Here is a 17,152-nt window from a genome sequence, read left to right as displayed (position 1 = left end):
CCTCTTTTCCCTAGCCCTCAAATTTGTTTCCCTTCATTCGTGCAGCTTTAGTGGTTTAATGCGCACGCCTACACGTGAATTGCATGCCAACTTCGGAAGCATAGGTGTTTTAGACATGGACATCATCGTGACCATAAAACGCGCACTTACAGCCTAATGCCAAACGCAGGAAAAATGCAGCGAAGTTCAGGCCGGGAACAGCTTGTAGAAGTCCGGTGACGGGGCAGGCAAGTCCAGTAATGCTCGTGCCAGGATTGGTTGTTAGCAGCGAAGTAAAGAGGCACTGTGGTTTGTGAGAGGTTAAGGTACAATAAAACACTGCACAGTTCTAGCTGAGTGTGTGGTAAAAAGTACATGTTCATGGAGACATATTATTCACAATGAACATAAAATAGCTTTAGCGAAATGATCGCTTGGCGGCAAGATCGGTTTGTATGTTGCGTCTCTAGCAGTCTGGAAACATAAGCTCTGGATAAACGAACTGCAGAAAATTCTGAATACTAGAGATAACAACGAGCAAATGCTGATTAAGTATATTTGCGAGATTACAGCCTACATTTAAACGGCAATATGTATAGGTGATGGTAAATGTCGGAAAGCTTATTTCCTCTACTTGCTGCAAGAGGTATATCAGTTCAATTTTTTTATGTAGCGGGACCCAGATTTGTCTTGCGAGTCGCCCCAATATTTCAAAATCACGTAATTTCATTTAAAGCGAATATAGGAGAGTACTATGGTACAAAATTTAACAGCAACGATCGTGGAAGTGAATAAAACATAAATTTCCCTAAAGGACATTATACGAAATCACGTTCTCCGTCGCATTGCTCAACCCCCAGGACGCACCGGAGGCTCACATCGCTGTTTAGGTAAAGTGAAACGGCGGGCAATAATTTCCTCTCGCTGTTTTGATTTTTCGATTAGGTATAGGGAATGAAGGCATACTGGTCGCAGGAAATATTCTGCGATTGCATCGGTGGGCCACGTAGAGAGGTAATCAAGCTTTAGGAATAATTCTTATAACGTATCATTGAAAGTGTTTAAGGGTGAATCTTAAGCAGAATACTTTAAGCGGCCTACCATATGCAGCCTACTTTCAAACTTTGCAGCCTACTTTAATGATGTGGCTTCGTGCCGTCACATGTGCTTCATGTGAAATTAAATAAGCCGAGCCGCAACAGACCAACTTCAACGCTGTTCAGAATTCATGCGCTGAGACAGTGCCGGGGACATGAAAATAGTCCACTTACACTTGCCACTCTACTTTGGTGCAAGTCAATGCTGAGGACAACACCATTGTTCTTTTCGGGAATTTTAGGGGAAGTGTGGGCGTGCGCCTTCCAGGGTGCACTCGTATCGTTGAATCTTTTTATTATCACCTTTTTGCATTTATACCTCGAGAACTAAGCAGATTTGTTATGGAAAAGCACTCATGGATTGCAGCATTGCTGCCTTTGAGACCGATAACGACTTCCACTACTAAAATCTTTTGTGGCAGGTGTGGAATGGTGTGCCTTGTCGTTAAAAATCTATATATTCAGTTACTAAGTTGCAAACAATGAAGTCTAGTTCCAATTCAACTGTTATTAGAATATAACAATTAATTCAAGTAATTTATTGAAGCAGTAGCTTTTTCTTTGGCAATAGTCATCATCATCGTTAGCCTATTCGTTATTCGTTCCATCGGAGCGATGGAACGAATAACGTTAGGCGTAACTCGAACAGACAAGAAGAGAGGGTTGTGGATCAGAGAGCAAAAAGGAACTGTAAACTTCCCTTTTCAACGATAGTGGTAAGGTTACAATCATGATTTGGCAATGCTTGCCGTATGCGCTCTAATCAATTTTTCTCCCTTTGTAAATTTCCTTCTCATGATTAGGGTCCCCTGTGACTAACTGACCCAGATAAGCGTAGTCCTGCACAGACTCTAGAGGCTGACTGACGATTATTAATTCTTGTTCCCTTGCCAGCTTTTGATCATTACGTTTGTGTTCTGCATAATAATGTTCTACCCTGCTCTTACATTTTCTCCGTTAACGTCCTCCTTCATTTGTTGGAATTCATCCCCGTGGTAGTTGAACAGCATAACGCTATCCCCAAACAGAAGATTGTTGAGATATACGCCGTTGATCTTCACTCCCAAGCCTTCCCAGTCTAATAGTTTGTATACTTTTTCTAAATATGCAGTGAATAGCATTGGAGAGATTGTCCATCTTGCCAGACCCCTTTTTTGATAGGTAAGTTTCTACTTTTCTTGTGGAGAAGGAAGTTAGCTGTGGAGTCTTTGTAGACATTTCCTAAGAGAATCATGTATGCCCGCTATACTCCTTGATTACGCAATGCTTGCGTAATCAGGCAGTATATCTACTGACTGAATCAACTGCCTTTTTATTACCTATGTATAAACGTTTTTCCGAGTATGAAATAAGCCCGCGAATACACGCAGAATTGCCGTGCGACTGGCCGCGCGAGGCACTTTACGCGGGCTTCTTTTACGCTCGCAAAAACACTTTTATGTAACATGTATTGAGGAACAGAAAGCTGTATCGGGAGTTTATCATGCTGCTGTACAATTTTCTCATTGACACTTTGATAATTAGGACAGTACTTCTCGAGTTATATAATAAATTACGATGACCTAATTAAATCTCAGTAACGAAAAAATTACTGGAGGCTACTCCACTGTACTGGAAACAATACGCACTAGGTTTGCTTCGCATAACGCCGTTCCTCTATTTTTAATCGTACTGCGTGATAGCTGGGACACACTGTATATATATATATATATATATATATATATAGAAAGAAAGCAGATTAAAGTTCTCGAGGAGGCTCTCAGCCATATAATGGGCACTATTGCGTAGCCGCAAAGTGTAAGAGCGTGGCGGCCCTTATATTTATGTGTGCGTCAAAGAACCACTGGTCGCAATACTTCAGAGTCATGCATGCGGCGTCCAGCTGAAACATTTTTGAGTCATTCTGTCTATCCGCAATTATATTTTTTAATCACTGTGCTCCTTCAAAACAAATTCTGACAGGAAACAAAACCTGTGCAGCTATATCTTTTGAGAGTGCAGCTCATTTTTAACAGAACATTTTGAGACTTAGTTTTAGAGTGCAATGGCGCTAGGGTTGACGCTTCGATTCTCTGTCAACTATTGCGGTTTTCACTATTTCTAATTATTCGGAACGCTGTCCTTTTTTACAGGTCTCAAAGAAGCTTTGTAATCTCAAATATTACTTTTATACCTGTTGAATTCGAAATCGTCATGGCTAAGTGCTAATTTACAGGGTAGAAGGCATCGAAAACTGGGTTGCTCGCTTTGTTAGCAGCAATTAAAACAATGATACTTATATCATAAGCATTAAGGATGAAATGACATGGAAAGCTGTTCAGTCACAAATAAATTCTTGCGATTCAAATATTTTACTTCAACGTGTAATGATGAAACAGGTACCGATATGTGATCCTCCATGTTTTCTCCGTATTACATATTTCGCCGAACTAATTATTCCAGCATGCCCTGTGAAATACGGTTTTCGTAGTTGTGTAATTCTTCGCTTATCATTTTCCTTTGTGAACCCTGAGTGGAACAATTTGAACGCGAGTATCCTGCTTTTTTTAATCCTTGCACTAGAGTTACTTCTTCCCTCCTAGCCAGATGTATGCTTTAGGTCGATATTCAAGTTAAAACTGGAAAAATGTTGTTTCTACACTTGGATTATGTTCGTTTGTGCTAAATAAGCGAATGACGGAATATATAAAAGAAATGCTCCTGATGCAGGTGCAGCAAAAAGTTAGCACTAATAGTTTGGTATTCACGAAATATATTTCCGCTAAGCATCATGGCATCATTGTGTTGATCACACTTACTGTTATGGTGTTGATGACATTGGTCACCAGTTGATCCTGTAAAAGAAGGAAAAGGTCGAATAAGCGGTCGTAGCTGGCATAAATAAAACAAGGTATTTCTCTTTCATATATTACATCTGTCAAATTTCCGTCTGCGTGAGTACTTTATTAATAAGGCGAAAGCCTTATATTTCTCGTTTTGAGGGGACCTTCAAAAAGTGGAGCCAAAATTCGAAAAAAAATTCCATAGAATACGCGTATGTACAATATGTACAATAGCGTATGTACAATAGCGTATGTACAATAAATCGATAACTCAATGAGATCATTACAAACCTCCAGCAATCGATAGGTAATTACAGTACGAATATAAATATTGATAAATGATCATCATAGCCATTAAATAATTATGATAATTAGCATGACAAAGCGGAAACCGGTTCGAGAATCCCGAAAAAGTGGCCAACAACCGAGGAACTATGATATAAGGGGTAATGATGGTAATGATTCTGATAAAAAATGGGCATACAGACCAGTGAATGAGGTGAATTAATAGTGAATTGATGATGAATTAAGATTGAATTGATGGTGAATTAAAGAGATTTAGTTGGTTGATAGCATAGGAGCCAAACGAAATGTAATGATGAGATACAGTGAGCTAAGATAATGGAGAGTAAATGAGAGGGAATTAAAGGTGAATGAAGGTGAATCAAATGGTGATAGGGTGAATCAAGAGTGATGAAAATTTGAAATCTTGAGTAATGGAGCAAACCAAGTGTGATGGAAGAAAAACCGACATGATAGAGGGAATGAAGGCGAACCAAGCAGTGATAGGGTGAATAAAGAGTGAATCAAGTGTGAATTAGGAGTGACTCAAGGGCTTACGGCCTGGGTGAGTGACTTGCGAAAAATATATGTAATATTTGAGGGTACAAGTGAGAGTGACTCAGCAAAATAAGTGCTAAGTCACGATTCGCGTTTGTGAATCATAGGAAGGGTGACTTGTAAAAAAAGAACGTGATGACTTGCAGAAAATGACTGTGAATTGTTGTTTCCGAGTGATGATGGCTCAGGAAAAAATGCTGAGTCACGGTCCGACTTTGGTGTAAGGATGACTTGCAAAAACGACTGCATAATATGGGCTGACAGTGAAGATGAGTCAGCAAAAATAAGTGCTGAGGCAGTCCTAGTTTGGTGAAATAAGTATGACTTGCCAAATTGACTGCAAAATATGGGTTAGGAGTGAAGACGACTCAGCAAAAAAGTAGTCGTCATGTCACTGAATTAGCGGAGCTCGGGCCTTCACCTTCAAGTCGTTTTAGTTGTAGCATAAGGGACCCGTAGTAATTTTTGAATAATTTTCCCAAAATTTTCCAAAGACCACACCAGATTTGGAATGTCCTACTGTGCATAATAGTACTATTGTAACTTTATGCGTCATACAGCTATTTAGGTAGCAATTATGAAGAAATTCTGAATTAGCAAAGGCGGAACCGCTGATTTCACCAACGTTACCAGATTACCTCTTTCAGTTTGCAAACTCCGGCGCCGCCGATGTCATCCTTCTCTGTACCGCCGAGCGGGGGCGCGCTTGTCGCTCTTTGACCGGTCGGACGGAGGTAACGGAGTTGTCAGCCGGTGTCTTGGCCGGCTTCTTGGCCGCCACGCTGGCATAGTCAACGCAGGCGTGGTCTTGTGCCGGGTTTTTTTTTTGTGCTTTCAACAAATCTAGTAACATTGCGTTCATATTTGTTGCGTAGTGATCGCAATCCCTGTGAGTCCCAGCGAGATCTATCGACTCAGCTTGTGCGGCGTGTGCTCCCGCTGCAACTTGTGACGAGAATGCACTTTTTCTCCCGAGATTTTAACCATCGATTAGAAAGCAAGGAAAAGATGGCTGTAGCAAACAAAAAGCACGTCTTTTGTTACTTTGGCTTTTGAAATGATTCCCAGTTGATGTTTGTTACATTGTTCAAAAACTTGACAGTCACTTTAGCATATGCTATAGAGAATGAATGCGAAAGCCTGCGCGCTCACGACAAATTCATTACATAACTTGACATTCTCATTGGAATGCGTCGTGAGTTAAAAAAAATGAAATTAAATTATCGTGTTTTATAAGTTCCAAAACCACGATATGATTATGAGGCACTCTGTAGTGGGGGACTCCGGGTTAATTTTGACCACGTTTAACGTGCAATTACTTCCTATTACTCGTTCTTTCCCACCAAAGGTCGTGCGTTCGAGTACCTTAATTAGGTGTACCCTAATGAACTTCTCCTTAATTAAACCAAACGTCGTGGGTTCGAGTGTCTCAATTAACTACACCTTGATTAAATGCGCCTTAATTAACTTCGTCTTTATTCTTTATTAACATCAGTGGTTCAGGATTCAACTACCCCAAACGGTAGTCCGCGTGCCATGATTAACTGCAAAATATGGGTAAAATTAACTGTCTTAATGAACTTTGCCTTAAGTAACACCAAAGGTCGTGGGTTCGAGTGCTTTAGTGTTAATTAAGGTAGAGTTAAATAATGCACTCGAAACCACGACCTTTGTTGGTGGCACCATGAATTTAGGTGCCGAAACACCGGAAGTCGGATTTTTCGGCACAAGAGCCATCCACGGTTTTCGCCTTAATAAATTGTTTTCATTTTTACTTGTGTTGTTCTCGTCGTCTTTCGCGTTTTATAGCCTTAAAAAAATCACAGCATATCCACGGGGTGAATGATGATGAGTGGGCGAAGCTCCGGAGGGAATCATCGGATTTCCCGCTTAAGGGGATGCTAGCACAAACGCGTTAGAAACGTGCAGTACTCTCTAGTAAGGGGGAGCGGCCACAGCGTCTTACGCAGCCATTTACACATGCCGGAACGTGCACCGCGTTTGCCGACGCCATCACATGACTGCTGAGAGAGTATACCCCCCGTATTCATAAACGCTCCTCGACTTGAACTTGACTTGCCACCGCTTTGGGCAGCGCGTTCGAAACGCGTTGAAGGTAAGGTGGAGAGGCCACAGCGTCTTACACCAGCTTCTTACACGGGCCGTAACGCGCTAGCACAAACGCGTTAGAAACGCGCTAGAAACGCGGCTTTTCGTTAATGTTGGGTATTTATAGCCATCGTGGTGCGTTTGTCCATGTCCGCTTCGTGGCGTAGTGGGCTAACGCCGCGCGCTCGGAAGCGAGCGGTCCCTGGTTCGATTGCGCGCTACGGACACAACTTCGAAATTTTTTTCTCATTTTTCTCAGACTGGTTACACACTACTACTACTACTACGACGGGGACGGAACGGGTGCCGCTATAAGGAGCTTCGCCCCTAAAACGGCGAGCTTTCACTGAAGTATTTCGGTATCTTGCCTTTAAAAAACCCGTATCCTGGCATTGAGTGTTCTCGAACAAACGAGTGGTTCTAGGTTTTAATATTTTCGGCGGCATCAGATACGTATGTTCCGTGACCCACCGTAAACACGTTATCTTATATAACACAGAATTAAAAAGAACTGAACCCGATTAATCTTCACAGCTGAATAAATAAGAGTCCCGCATAGCACTAGCTAGGTTGAGGCATCTCAGTCACATCTCTGCCGTGTGGAATCGCTCTAGTGGCTGAAACGATACCCTAGTTGCACAATCGAAATAACGTTTGTTCACAATCTCAGAAATAACTCCCCTTAAACAGAATTAACTGCGTAAATTGCGTTTAACTCAGCGCGCAGGCTCCGTAACCACGATGCGACCGGCCCAATGGCGTCGGAAGCGCCACCTCGCGAGCGGGAACCGAAAGGGGCCATGTTTTGCCGCTGCATCCCGGCGGAGTTTGCAAACTGGCAAAGTAATCTAGTAACGGTGGATTTCACTTTGTATACGTACACGAGTTGGCTCATAGCGAGTTTGTAAAAATATGCACTGAAAGGAAACAACCCACTTCACCAGATGAAGTTCTTCGCACTATAATAAGTCTGAAGACCACAGGCTGTGGCCTAGATTCGATTTATCCATCTAAAATCAAACTTGTTGCTCGCGAGTTATCTTTTGTTCTTTCTGATATTATTAACACTGCATTTCGTAACGGCGTTTTTCCAACGAGTCTCAAACAAGGAAAAGTAACACCTGTATTTAAAAAGGGCGATCGACATGTTTTTTCTAATTATCGCCCTGTTACCATCCTCCCATTTTTCAGCAAAGTAATTGAGATGCTCATTGTTAATCGCCTAACAAACTACCTAACAAAATTTAGCCTTTTGACACCTAAGCAGTTTGGTTTTCGTGCTAACTTCTCAACCGAATTAGCGCTGATAAAACTAACTGACAGCATAAAGCAGTTTATCGATAATGGGCTATGGGCAGGGGCGGTATTTGTTGATTTAACTAAAGCTTTCGACACTATTAACCATCCCATTTTGTATGCTAAACTTGAATCCCTCGGAATTTGTGGGCCTGCTTTAGCCCTTTTGAAAAGCTACCTTACTAACAGAACCCAGGTTGTTAGTTACGGAAGTGTTTTATCAACTCCAATAACAACTAACCAGGGCGTTCCACAAGGATCAATTCTGGGTCCTCTATTATTCCTTATCTACATCAATGATTTACCATCATCACTTAGTTCTTCTGACTGCATCCTCTATGCTGATGATACAACCATATTCATTAGTGATAAAGACATTAACAGTCTACTAAGAAAGTTAAACGCCGATGTCACGAATCTTGTTTCTTGGTGTAAGGATAACTTGCTAAATGTAAACCCTGTTAAAACAAAGTTCATGTTATTTCACTCGTCCCAAAAAACGCTTACAATAACCCCTGAACTATACATCAACAACTGTGTCATTCCTCCCTCTAATTGTATTACTTTTCTAGGTGTTACATTAGATTCTCAACTTAAATACAACATTCACATTAATTCTCTTATTAAGAAGATTGCTTTTGGCATCCGCGTGCTCATTCGAACACGACATTTTTTTCAACAACATATTCTAAAATCGCTTTACTATGCTTTCATTAACAGTCACCTTACTTACTGTATTTCATCATGGGGCAACACATACCCCACACACCTGACATCCCTCAATCACCTTCAGAACCGGGCAGTTCGAATAATTGCCCATAGTTCATTCACCGCATCAGCGCCACCCATTTTTCGCACTCTTGAAATTCTACCATTAACCTGCACATTTCAACTCAAACTAGGTCTTTTATTGTTTAGAAGTAGAAACTGTGACATTCCTACTGAGCTACTTCCCCCAACGCTACTTTACAATACAAATAACACACGGTTTTCTGAAAATAATAACCTCTTGCTTCCAAAAGTAAACACTAACTACGGTAAAATGACAGCCTTCTTTTCTGCAATTTCGTTTTGGAATTCTCTGCCGTCAAATATTAAATCAAGCCCTTCGCTACACTGTTTCCGTCGGCTTCTTATACAGTTTTTACTAACATACGTTAATTAATACATATATGTGTATGTGTCTGAGTATGTGTGTATGTATATATATGTATGTATATGTATATGTATATGTATATATATGTGTGTGTGTGTGTGTGTGTATATGCGCAAACATTATGGTTTATCAACTTTTTATTGTTTTTCTCGGTTTGTGTTCCTGTATCTGGAAATTGGCTGTATATACTGGAATATTATTGGCAATTGGCTGTATATACATTAAGTTTGTTGCTGTGTTGAATTGCGCACTGTTGATGTTATGTAATCATTATATTGCTATTCAATTATTCCTATGTTTGAAATTACATATGTATTTCAAAGTAGAATTGTTGCTCTTTTCTGTGTAATCTTCAACTACCGGATGATTGATTAATTACTTCTATTTTGTTTATTCGCATTTTTCCATAATCGCAAGCCTTAGGTGATGTGATATTTTTTTATTCAATTACTTTGGTTATATTGATTTGTATTTTCCCGCTATTTTTACCTTAGTTGCTAATCGTATGCTCTACATTTTTATGCATGTACTAACAGGAGGTCCCCCTGACAGTTTTTACTTTGGGACCTCCTTCTGTATTACTATTACTTTGTAACTGTTTTAATGTATAATAATAAAATGATTGATTGATTGAAAAAAGTACTTTGTAATTTATGTACGGCTGTAACACAAGGCTGACAATTCTGGCTTCCGCTTTGCGCGCCATTAGTGATTCCTACACAATTTGCCAGGCTGCGAACTCGCGTGGCCTAGTTCGGCTTTCATCTGCTAAAGACCCTCCCCTAGCTCCGTCGACACTAGCATGCGTCGCTAACAAAACTGATCAGCACTGGCAGAAAATTTCTGTGATGATGTATGTCAATTCAGGCATTCTTTTTTTTATCCTCTAACATGCAAAAGGAAAGTTTACTCTATCAGCTGACAAAGGTGGTCGCGCGCTATCTCATTCTCAACAAATCGGTGTAATTTAGTGCGCATTTGATACCCGGCATACTTATTTTCATTGCTTCTTCTAGCCTTCAGTTCTCGGTGTTCATGCTACGTGTGTTTTATGCAGCCGGTATTTTAATCTCAGTCGTGGATAAACAGACATTCTGAAGTCGACACAATCAGTGCACGTAAGAAATATAAATCAAGTCAATAAATAAATTTGAATACTTACTGTAGCCATTGACCCGTTCTGGCAGAGCAGAAGTGTCTGATTTATGCACTGTAAAGGAATACGCAGTTTTGTACGGTAAATACACGTCGGAAAATATACACAGTATTCACCCGAACGGACACACTGTACATTTAGTTTAAAAGGCACTCACGTTCGCAATTGCCTCACGTCAGCAATACTCTTGCGATAAATGTCCAGATGCACTGGCCTCCATATAAAGTGTTAGGCATCCTTGTGCCAGTAAATGATATAAGGTTGGAAACAAAACTAAAAAAAAGACGCATCTGAGATTATCAGTTTACCCCAGCCTAGGAATGTATAAGCAACTTGTGACTTTTGCCGCTAGTAGCTATTCTATAACATAATAAATCATACCTCTGAACTTTATGAAACAAGTTGTTTCCTCCTTCTTTCAGTTATATTTAACTTTTCTAACCCTCTTCACGCAGTACTCCTCCTCAGAGCCTTTAAGGACCAAAATTATAGGTTTTGAAACAAAATAAAGAAAAGAATGCGCTGCATACCCTGGAGGCATTAAATGTATCGGGTAGCGTGATGGAGATGGGCGCCGAGCATGTTTGGTTTCCGCTCAGCAGAGTAGTGCATCCGGGAATGCTGGTCGTGCCGCCCACACCGCAGAGTGGCGTCAAGGCGCCTTGTACAGTAGTTAGCAAGGAACCTGCGGGTAGATTTTTCATTTGATAAATCATGAACAGGTTGCCTCAAAAATAAAAGAAACCTACTTGCACGAACTGCTTTTAACCAAAGAGGATTCCTAGAAGAATTTTACAAGACTATTCGTGTTCCAAGACGCCTTTTCTCCAGCCTCTCGGCGTCTGCGTTACTTCCACTTCTTACCAACATACGTGAATACTCAATCTTTATACGCATGTCTACTTTGGCGAAAATCTTGACTAAATGTTATGGCGCATTCGACAAAATCTAACCTCTTTCTACTTTCGTTGACAATGCATAAACTGCCTTTTATGACAAACTGATGACAGTCGATTTTATACTAATCTTATTGAGTGGCATACCGGTGAAAGCACATTTGAAAGCAGGCGCGTTTGTGAAGCACGTTTGCCATTGCTAGACGTTAGCACGCATAATTCTTTCACGATAGGAGCAGTAATTTAAAACCGATTGTCAAAATTATGTACCCGAACGGATGCGTTGTTATTGCATAAGTGGCCCATCCTCGCTGCTTGGTTGACAAGTTCGGTGTCGCTTCAAAGCTCATTTGCTATTCAGGTGACATTGTAACTATGGAAGTCAGCAGAAAACGCAAATACACCCTTGCACTCGTTCGGTACTTTCATACGGTTTCATAAGTACGATATAGTGCGTCAAGGCAGGGACAGTTAGGAATGGATGCACGCGATAAGCTTTGTGGGTGTCTTGCTCTTGCTTCCGTGCTGCTTGTGGCGTGTCGTGGCCTTCATGAACGTTTACTCATTTCGGATCGGAATGGCCACCAGCCCTACATGCGATAACTGTAGCTGCGAGGAAACCATCTCCCACCTTTTCTTTGAGTGTCCCAGCTTCAGTGCGCCCAGGAAAGAACTTTCAAGATTGTTATACCCCTAACACACGGGCCCTCTAAAGTCCTTTAGGTAAGGGGATATCTACCGGAAAGGCATTCAAGCGCAGTGACACACGATAAAGGCGTATGTCCCTGCTGGCAAAGTTTCTGTGCGGGAAAGAAGATCGGAGATCTACTTATTGAGCGGAAAGGTGTGCTCTCGCATACAGCGTGCACAACTCAATAGAAGAAAACCTGTTACTTAACTACGGTGCCCCGTACGACAGACAGACAATGAACATTTAATGAGGTCCTGAGGGACTAGCCGGCGGAGACCCGTTGGGGCCCCCGGCTCGCCGCTGGCTGCTCCCATGTCGTAATCGGGAGGCCAAGCCTCTCCGCTCATTCACGGGCCCTCTGGACGGCCATGGACTGGAGCTTGAGTTCCGTACTAGAAATGGCCTCGTCCCAGTCCTGTTCGCTGGTGAGTGACGTATCCCGTAACGCAGGACACTGACAGAGCATATGAGCTAGAGTGCTAAACTCCTCCCCACAATCCGGGCACTATGGGTCAATTTCTGTGTTAATCCTGCTTAGGAAACCTCGCGAGGGATATGCCCTCGTCTGAAGCATCCTAAGCGTGATCGATTGAGATCTACATAGATTTGGGTATGGAGGCGGGAAGCGCCTGCGTTCCTCTTAATAGTGGGAGACGATCTCATGGAAGGTTTATAAGGGGTCGCTGTGGCCGAGCTCCTCCGGTTCCAATGAAGCCCTACCGCCGTCGCGGCGCGTGAATTCTCGCGCACGGTGGTGAGCAATCTCATTGGGGTTCGGGCGGCCCGGCAGCACGTTGTCGCCCATGTGAGCGGGGAACCACGTAATGTAATGCACGCGGTCAAAATTAGTTCCGGACTTGCTTTTCAGAAGCGCCTCCGCCTGTCTCGCAAACATTCCTGAAGCGAAAGCCCTGACGGCTGCGCGTGAGTCAGTGTAGATATACGGCCTTTTAGAATCCTGCATCGACAGCGCAACTGCCACCTGCTCTGCCACGTCGGCCGTGACAGCGCCTAGCGAGGCCGCAGATAGGAGCTCGCCCTTCTCGCTGACCGCCGTGACCGCGAATTTACCGGAGCGCCCATATTGAGCTGCGTCCACGAAGGTTTCCATGCCGACCATTGTCTTTAAAATCGTCCTGGCATGAGCTGCTCGCCTGCCCGAAGTATGCTGCGCTGAACGTTTCTAGGAAAGGGACCGACGATGTAGGTCCCTCTGGAGTTTTAGTCCAGCTGAACCGCCTCACTGTGACTGTAACGCGGCCGCAAGCCCGCCGCCTCCAACAGGCGCCTACCCGCGCTGGAGCCTCGTGATCTGCGCCGCTTGTTGCGCCTCTATTAGTTCGAGGGTGGTGTTATGAAAGCCGAGCTGCATTAGCCTGTCCGTGCTCGCCGTGACCGGAATACCCAGCACCTTTTCTGTATCAACGAGTCAAGCTTGTCCCTTTCAGTCTTAGTCCACTGCAAGGCCGAGACCACATTGTTGATGTGGCTCATAACAAAAGCGTGATGCGCCCTAAGTAGGTTGTCCTCTCCTAGGCTATTGGAGACTCTCATGATTAATCTGAGAATATTCTCGGTTTTGGCGGTCAGATGCGCAATGCCCCGTAAGTGTTCTTTTTTTTTACCTTGGAAAATTAAAAAAATTTTTAGTGGTAACGCTGTTTGTCGAACATTGAAGATTCACTCTAGCTATATTCTCAAACGCTCGCACCTCATCGCTAGCGCCGCCATGCTGACTTCCGAATATGCGCATTATCATCAAAAATGGGGTAAAATGTTTTTATGTTCTACACTAAATGTAATTTACATGCGCAGCTTTTTTGTAAATGTTTTCCCTCTTGCTGCTTTAAAAAACACTTTTTTTCGCATTCATCTGAGCAACCACCTAAAAAAGTTAGTGCGATGCCGTGTGTCATCGGCGGAACTCCTTTCTGCAAAGGGCCCTTCGGAGTAACAGAAGGGGTTCCCTGCAAAATACTTTACTTTTGCCCGTGTGTCAGGGGTATTAGATAGGCTTGACAAACACACTTTGTCGGAGGAAAGGGTCCTGGGACACTGGCCGAGACCGTCCTCAGCACAGAAGGCTTTGAAAGCATTGTTGCGCTTCTTGCGGAGAACTGGTCTTACAGACAGACTTTAATAATCAGTGCTGCATTCTCCCTTTTTTGTGCTGCTATTTCCCTTTTTTTGTAACACCTCTTTTCTATTATCTTTCAGTCCCTTTACCCCCTTTCCCCAGCACAGGGTAGCCAGGCGGCTTGAAAACTGGCTAACCTTCCTATCTTTCCGTGTATTCCTGCTTGCTCTTGCCAAGCTGGTTTGCAACTTAGAAGCCAAGTAACACCACCAAGCACAACGTCGCGTACTTTTGTTTTGCGAATTGCTGTCTAACCGCAGCGCGGTGCCAGTAATGACTATGCGTTGTTTTCACTAATGACGATACCTTTGGGCGCTGTTTATTTCTGTCTGTCGAATTTTCATTTATGTTTATTTTTTGCACTTCCGTCCCTGTTGAAAATATAGACGTATAGCAGGGGACGAGATTCAAAACAGCAAATTTGCAGAGAGTTATGTACTCCGCGTCAGTGCTCTCAAAAATCATTTACATGCAGCAACGCAATTATTTGTATGGTGCGCAATCTGCACAAGAAACAACCAGCCTCTGACTGAATTTGCCCGATGGAAGCTAGAGCGCTGCACCGGCCAATTTTTTCAGCCCGACCCGGGCACGTTCTTACGTTGGGCTGCCCGCCCGAGCCCTATCAAAACTTTTATGGCGAGACCCGGGCCCGGCCCGGGCCTGGAAATATTCTACGTTACCCGCCCGGCCCGGCCGGCCACCCCTTTACCTTAGGCCCGAGCCTGGCCCGAGCCCGGCTCGAAACTGGCCCGAACCCGGCCCGAGACCGAAAAATACACGTTTTTCAGAGTTGAGACGCCCGAGAATAAATCGCTGCACGTTACATGCACGCCACCAGAAAGCCCGAGCCGGGCCGGGCCCGCGTCAAAAAAACCCGAGCCCGGCCCGGGCCCGGGTCAAAAAGCACACGCCGTGCCCGAGCCCGGCCCGAGCCCATGAAAAAACTGCTCTACCCGGCCCGGCCAGGCCCGTGGGCCGGGCCCGGGCTTTTGGGTAAGCCCGAGCCCGTGCAGTGCTCTAATGGAAGCCATTGCATAGCTACGCAATGCGCTACGCAAAACATGCTAAGCGTCGATACTTCTGCTCTTCTTACGCATATGAGCATGTACTTTGTGCGCATAATTAAGCATTGGAGTGTATGTCTAATGAGAAGCATATTAAGGACGCATGAATAGCTTCTTAAGCATTATCACTTTTACAGATAATTACAGTTTTGAGGCTTCTTTTGGCGTATGCCAGTGTGCATACATCACCTGAATAGGCTATTCATCCATACCAGATTTTTTTTAATTGTGGGACCAACACATTTGGTTTGGACGAAATTGTCGAAGATCCCCAGCGAGTGTACATACGTCGTGGCGCAAAGCCTAGCCTAGCACTGCCGAATCGCCTATCATAATACCAGCTGTTGACACATAAAGGCCTAATTCGGCTATCGCCAATGCTTAAACCTTTTACGGCGCTCCTGCGGTTTGTTGTGAAAAGTAAATCGAGCCACCGTCACCATAGCACGGTGCATGTACGCATGTGCGTCGCACCCCTCCCATTTGCTTCTTCGCTTTTTTCTTTATACGCGCTTTTATCTCACTTTATTACATTTTCCCGTTTTATGGTATAAAGGCAGCAGCAACCAACCAGAGAGGAGGTCTTTGTCCGTTTGTAATAAGCAAAACGTATTGTTTATTTTACTAAATGTAGCCGTCACTGCACTGTTTGCCTAGAATGAGATAATTGACCCATTAATTTCTCCCCTTAGGGTGCATCTTGCAATTGGAAAATTGAAGCGGTGTGGTGGAAGTCACTCATGTTCAGCGGAAGTCCCAAGATATCAGTCCCCAAAATCTACTGAAAATGCCTCGGCTCTCCAGTTAAATGGTCCCCAACTGTTAGAGACAAGCTTTTGGAAAACCGTTTACTCTAATGCCAACGTATTTTGGAACACATTATAAGGTCGCTTTGTCCAAAAGCGGTGTGAGCCTCAAGATTTCCGCTAAGTAAACATAACTTCCGTATCGCATTGCATCAATTTCGCAATTAGAACATGTGTCGAAAGTGAGTAGCTAACAGTTAATTAGCAATTTGGAGAAATTTGTCAATAGTTTTGTTGCTGGCAATGTCCGGCTAGACGCGTGACCTATCTTCAAGAACGGCAGGAGCCTAGATATGACAGTTTGCTTTAAAGGAAGCTTAAAGGAAAAAAAAGCACTTGGTGCATTGACAATACCTCTAAGAGTCTTTCACTCAGAATATCGGGTAAGCTGCGGCCTTTGCCTCAGCCAAGAAGGCCCTTTATTTTTGTACACTATGGTTTAAAATATTGAGAGCGCTTTGATCTAAAGAATACGGGTCGCAAAAATATGGTGTGGTGACTGAGTTACACAGGAGTCATGGCAAAATGTGCAGTCTTCTAAATGGAGAGATTTTCTGTTATGTGGGTGGATACATGCTGTGTGACGACATCTGCATCTCTATTTAGTGTGTGTCTTTTTTGTTGCTAAATCAGTACGCTGTGCTATAGTATTTTATAAGCTAACGTTCTTATAAAAAATCGAATATGGTACGTAGTGTTTTACCTTCTACCACTGCGCAGTTGATTACCAAATAAGCAACAAAATCAACGAATGGCTTTTTGTGTTACGTATTGAATAATAACAATTTGGCGCAATATATTTTGGAAGAATGATTTTGCGTAAACGGAAGCGCGTTGACAACAACCATCTCAGAGCGGCCCATAGCACTTCGTTACGTAGCACATTCTGGAATGGCTTACCGAAGCCTGTGGTTCTCAGGACCAGGGTAATGACGTCGAAAAATGCGGTGACGGCGCCTGTGGGGTTGGTCGAAGCCAATGGTGTCAACAGGCACTGCATCGAAAGAAGGCGATTCAGAAAGAACCACGAATGACTATAATCTTCTCTGGCATTGCGAGAAAATCGCAGTATAATCGTCGCAGGTTACAGTTATATTGCG

Source organism: Dermacentor silvarum, chromosome 5 (genome assembly GCF_013339745.2).
Source record: "Dermacentor silvarum isolate Dsil-2018 chromosome 5, BIME_Dsil_1.4, whole genome shotgun sequence".
Classification (NCBI taxonomy): domain Eukaryota; kingdom Metazoa; phylum Arthropoda; class Arachnida; order Ixodida; family Ixodidae; genus Dermacentor; species Dermacentor silvarum.
The sequence above is the reverse complement of the archived record's forward strand: the minus strand, read 5'-3'. Positions refer to the sequence as shown.